Genomic DNA, 6,367 nt, shown 5'->3' on the forward strand with positions numbered 1-6,367 from the left:
CTAGTGGACGAGTTGTGTCTCGTGGGTGTTTGCAGTGAATATACACTCAAAATTCATAATAAATAAATCCCAACCTTGGCTAAAGGTAAGGCTCATACCGATCCAAAGCAAAGATAATTTTTCTTACAAGGGACCCCCACACTTGAACTTTTATTACCCTTGATCAATTCCAGGCACTAGCATATTTCTTAATCTGGAACTCACCTCGTCTCTTCCAAAACATCCTTATCTTAAGGTAAAACCACTTGTGAAGAAATAGGGAACCAATGACTAAGGCGTTGGAGTGTTTCTGACCAAAACATATTCTTAAGCATTAATGACATTTGCACATTTTTTTTCTTTTTTTTTTTTTCTTAAACTCTATTCTACTCCACTACTTTTGGCCTGAATGATATGGTGGAGCAAACACCAGACACCCAAGTTACTATGTAGCTTCGCTTTTTTGCATATACCCACAAAGACAGTGATGCTAGAGTTCCTTCAGAAGTTTTCTCCCAAGGAATTTCGATCAAGACACCACGCTTCCTGAGGCGCAATGCCCTGTCTAGTTCCAAGGGAATCAACTCTTATTCTTCTTTATACCACACTTCACATTTCATTTAAAATTGTGCATTTGTCAACCCATGCCAAATTAAAAAGAAGGTCTCAACTCCAAATCAAAAGTACAAGGAACCCACAGACTTACATATGGTCCAATACCATAAAACAGGGGTCTCTTATTTTTCAAAAGAAAGTCCCATCTCAAGACACAAGCTTGTTTCTTTCTTCTCAACAGGGTTTTTATATGTTCAAAATGAGTACCTTACTTAAAAATTTTATTTTTATACATCAAGCAACCGAATGGTATGATCATTAGCGAAAAGCCAAAGTAGGACTTCATCCTTTAGCAAGCAAAAAAATAAAAAATAAAAAGAAAAACAAATAAAACAAAGTGAAAAAAGCAGAAACTGGTTTCCCTCCCCCATACTTAAGTCATGTAATGTCCTCAATGCATGGAAAGAATTAAAAACGAAGACAATGCAAGGGGGTCATATCTGATTAAAAGTTAGACATCAGTGTAAAGAGGTTCATGGAGATCCATAACCTCTTCACTACCAGTATTAGGAAACTCGAGAAATGGCTTCAAACACTGACCATTAACCTTTGAAATTACCCATGTTCCTAGATTCAAAATCTCCACAGCCCCATGGAGATATACAATATGGACAATAAATGGTCCATCCCATCGGGATCTAAGCTTACCAGGAAAAAGATGCAATCGAGAGTTGTATAATAAGACCTTATCACCAATTGTAAAAGATTTAGGCAGAATGTGTTTATCATGGAAAGCTTTGGTCTTTTCCTTGTAAATCCTAAAACTTTCATAGCATTCATTCCTAAGTTCCTCCAACTCAGATAGTTGGAGCCTACGATGAATTCCCACATCATACAAATCAAAGTTGAGCTTCTTGATGGCCCAAAAGGCCTTATGCTCCAACTCAACTGGTAAGTGACAAGCTTTCCCATACACCAAACGGTAGGGAGACTGACCAAGATCGGCCTTGAATGCAGTCCGATGGGCCCACAAGGCATCAATGAGCCTAAGGGACCAATCCTTACGGTTGGGATTAACAGTTTTCTCCAAGATTTGTTTGATCTGCCTATTAGACACCTCCACTTGGCCACTAGTTTGGGGGTGATAAGGGGTAGATAACTTATGGGTAATCACATACTTTTTCATTAGGGCCTCAAAAGGCCGATTACAAAAATGAGTACCCCTATCACTAATTATTGCACGTGGTGCACCAAAGCGGGAAAAAATATTCTCTTTGAGAAACTGGACCACCACTTTGTGGTCATTAGATTTACAAGGTATGGCCTCTATCCATTTAAAAACGTAATCAACAGTTAGAAGTATGTACAAATTCGTAAAAGAATTAGGGAATGGTCCCATAAAATCGATGCCCCATACATCAAAGATCTCAACTACCAAAATAGGGTTGAGGGCATCATGTTCCTCTTATTGATACGGCCAAAAGACTGGCAAGTGGGACAAGCCTTGTAAAAATCAAAAGTATCTCTAAAAAAAGTGGGTCAATAAAATGAGTATTGGAGAACCTTTGTGGCAGTATTCTTAGGTCCAAAGTGTCCACCACATACATAATCATGGAAAAAAGAAAGAATAGAATGTTACTCATAATCAGGAATACATCATCGGATAATCTGATCCGGACATATCTTAAACAAATAAGGATCATCCCAGAAAAAGTGCTTAACTTGGGAATGAAACCTATACTTATCTTGGGTGGACTAGTGATCCGGAGTCACACTTGAAACTAAGCAGTGGACAATGTCAGCAAACCATGGTTCACTGGACACTATAAATAATTGTTCATTTGAAAAATTCTCGTTGACTGGAGAATCGTCAGTCAAGGAATTGGGAAGCGGGGATAAATGGTCTGCAACTGGTTTTCAACTCCTTTTTTATCCTTAATTTCTAAATCAAACTCTTACAAAAGGAAAACCCACCTAATGAGACGGGCTTTGGCATCCTTCTTCTGAACTAAATATCTGAGAGTAGAATGATCAGTATACACCACCACATATGAACCAACTAAGTAAGACCAAAACTTTTCTAATGCAAACACAACCGCTAAAAATTCTTTTTCAGTGGTTGTATAATTGAGTTGTGCATTATTTAAGGTCCTACTAGCATAATAAATGACAGTGGGCAACTTATTAATCCTTTGATCCAAAATCGCTCCTATGGCAAAATCTGAAGCATCACACATCAGTTCAAAAGGTTCAGTCCAAATAGGTGGTCGAACAATGGGTGCATTGGTCAACTCCTTCTTAAGTTGTTTGAAGGATTCTAGGCACTCTTTAGAAAACTCAAAAGTTTGATCTTTTGCAAGTAATGAAGTGAGAGGTCAGGCTAACTGATGAAAGTTCTTAATAAACCTTCTGTAGAAGCCCGCATGCCCTAGAAAATATCGGACGTCCTTAACAGATTGAGAAGGTGGTAAATTATCAATTAAATCCACTTTGGCTCTATTTACCTTAATTCCCTCCTTGGATATTACATGGCCTAAAACAATACTAGATTTAACCATGAAATGAAATTTCTCCCAATTCAAAATCAAATTCTTAAATATACACCTTTTCAAAACTAGAGAAAGATGATGAAGACATTCAGAATAGGAATTCCCATGAATTGAAAAGTCATCCATAAATACTTCTAAGAAGTTTTTGACCATGTAAAAAAATATGCTCATCGTGCATCGTTGGAATGTAGCAGGGGCATTACAAGGCCCAAAAGGCATATGCCTGTAAGCAAATGTTCCATATGGGCATGTAAAAGTGGTCTTATGTTGGTCCTCTAAAGCAATTGGGATCTGGTTATAGCCAGAATATCCATCAAGAAAACAATAATATTCATATGCAACTAACTTCTCTAACATTTGGTCAATGAATGGCAATAGGAAGTGGTCCTTTCAGGTTGCCACATTAAGTTTCCTATAGTCTATCCACACTCTCCACCCAGATTGGACACAGGTTGGAATTAGTTCATTATTGGCATTGGGAACTACAGTCACACCAGACTTCTTAGGCACTATGTGAATTGGGCTTACCCATTGGCTATCAAAAATAGGATAAATTATTCCATGATCCAAGCACTTTAGGATCTCTTTCTTAATAGCTTCCATCATCACTGGGTTAGCTCTTCTTTGGGGTTCTATGGATGGTTTGGAATCCTCCATAAGATGTATATGATGTTACATAATAGAAGGGCTTATACCATTGATATCAGCTATGGTCTAACGTAGGGCCTCCTTATTATCTTTTAACACTTTAAGTAACTCCTCTTCCTGGTTAGAAGTCAAATTTGAAGAAATTATTACATGAAGAGTCTGGTCAGGCCCTAGGATAGCATACCTCAAATTAGATGGCAACTCCTTAAGATCTAGCTTAGGGGGCTCAACTATGGAAGGTTTGGGAATGGAATTGGAAAGGGGTCCTAAGGGCTCCACAGGTGTGTGAAGACTCAAAACTTCAGAAAATAAATTTTTACTATCATCATCCAACTCATCCATACACTCTTGGAATTCTGAATCAAAATTAATATCAAAGTTGGTAATTAAATCATCAAAAAAATCTAGAAAATCCTCAATCATATTAATCTCTTCTTCCATATGTGGTTGTTTGCCTATCCTAAACATGTTAAATTCAACAGTTTCATTACCAAAAGATAATCTTAGGAAACCATTCCGACAGTTGATTAATGCATTACTGGTAGCCAAGAATGGTCTTCCTAGGATTATTGGGATCTCATCCTTGGTTGAGAAGGGCTTGGTATCTAACACAATGAAATCAACAGGGAAAATAAATTCCCCCACCTTTAGTAAGACATCCTCAATCATCCCTCTAGGAATTTTAACAGACCTATCTGCCAACTGAAGAGTAGTTTCAGTGGCTTTCAATTCTTCCAATCCAAGTTGCTTGTACACATGGTAAGGTAAAAGATTCACACTTGCGCCAAGGTCAAGTAAGGCATGCTCAATGTAGGTGTTGCCTATAACACAAGATATGGTAAGGCTTCCTAGATCCTTATACTTGGTTGCTATAGGCTGAGTAATTATGGAACTAATGTTAACTGCTAAGAACGCCTTTTTGGGCACACTAGTGATACGTTTGTGAGTACAAAAATCTTTTAGTACCTTTGCATAGGTGGGGATCTGGGATATGGCATCCAAAAGGGGGATGTTCACTTCTACCTTTTTGAAGACTTCTAAAATTTTGTCCATGGAAGCAGTCTTCCTTTTGTTTACCAAGCGATTAGGAAATGGGACAGGATGAATATAAGGACTGTTAGGGATTTTCCCCTGTTCAGAAGAATCATTTTTTATTTCCTCAACCAAATCATCTTTAGTTTCAGAAAAATCTTGAGGTTCATCAGACGAACCTGAAACAAGAGGCACACTTGTGTCCTCAACTGAATGAGAGTTAACATGAGTAATATATGAGGAAGATTTAGGAACGCTCTGTTGGTACTCTCTACCAATCCTAAGGGCATAAACAACATTACATTGGTTAGAGGGCCATTGTTGGGTCTGACCTTATACTATATTCAATGGTGCATTAGTTGATGTTTGTGAACCAACAGGCTGATGATGCCTAGGGTTAGGCTCTGGTTGACTGGGTAAAATTCCTTTCTCCCTCTCACGCATAATTGAGACAATTTGAGTGAGTTCTCTCGTAAGATTTTGATGGATTGTTAAGAGGAGGGCCATATTTTTTTCTACGTCACTTATTCTACTTGCCTCTCCAGTGTTGGTAAACCCAGGGGGTTGCTGATAGGATGATAGGAGAGGGGCCCTAAGAAAACTAGCCTGAGGTCCTACATTTGACCTAGGAAAAGTATTTTGAGAAAAAGATTGTTGTGCAAAGGGAGGCCTTTGGAGTCCAAGTTGACCTTGATTATGAAAATTGGAAGGCCCTGCTTGGTTACCCTGATTCCAAGAGAAATTTGGGTGATTTCTCCATCCTGGATTGTAGGTATTACTATATGGATTACTCTGGTATAAGGCATTAACACTATCATTAGAAGTGCCCCCAGAGGTGTTGGGGCATTCTTCTAGGAGATGTTGAGGGGACTGGCACCAAGCACAAATCTTAACCAAATTGACTGATGATGGCTTTCTAGGAACAATAGCCTCAATTCTCTTGATTAGGCTATCCAAATGGGCTTCCTTGGCTACTATCCCATCCAAAAAATATTATTTTCCTCCTAAGGTTCTTTCACTCTCTTGGGTTGATTCCCACTCACGTGTTTTGTCAGCTAAGTCAAGTAAGAATTTCCATTCATTTCCTTCATCTGTAAAGGATGTGAATCCCTTAGGGCACATAGACTTTATCATTTGTTTAGTTGGGTAATCAATACCCTCATAAATTATTTGACATAAATGTCATAGGTCTAGGCCATGGTGAGGGCATTCTTGGAGTAGATCCTTGAATCTGTCCATAAGTTTGAAAAATGACTCACTAGGCTTTTGCCTAAACTGAAGGATATCACTTCTAAGCTTATTGGTCTTGTGAGTTGGGAAAAACTTCTTAAGGAAGACAACTGTGAACTGTTCCTATGATGTTATGGAATTTATAGGTAACCCATACAACCACTTCTTAGCTTGGTCTTTCAATGCAAAAGTGATAAACCTAAGCTTAATAGTATCATTAGAAAGCTGTTGGATCTTAATTAGAACACATACCTCTTCAAATTCCCTTAGAAATAGGTATGCATCCTCAGAGGTCAACCCATGGAAGTGGGGCAACATAGTGATGTATTGAGATTTGAGTTCAAAATTATTGCCTTGAGCTTGTGGTAGAACTA

General features: G+C 38.3%; 1 non-coding gene across 1 annotated transcript; it reads left to right on the plus strand.

Moving 5' to 3' along the window:
* The first annotated feature begins 5,955 nt into the window (after positions 1 to 5,955).
* On the plus strand, positions 5,956 to 6,062 carry LOC122064736. Its single transcript, XR_006135813.1, has one exon. It is a non-coding gene; the product is annotated as a small nucleolar RNA R71 (small nucleolar RNA).
* Positions 6,063 to 6,367: the final 305 nt, after the last annotated feature.

This window comes from Macadamia integrifolia, unplaced genomic scaffold, assembly GCF_013358625.1.
Source record: "Macadamia integrifolia cultivar HAES 741 unplaced genomic scaffold, SCU_Mint_v3 scaffold1737, whole genome shotgun sequence".
Classification (NCBI taxonomy): domain Eukaryota; kingdom Viridiplantae; phylum Streptophyta; class Magnoliopsida; order Proteales; family Proteaceae; genus Macadamia; species Macadamia integrifolia.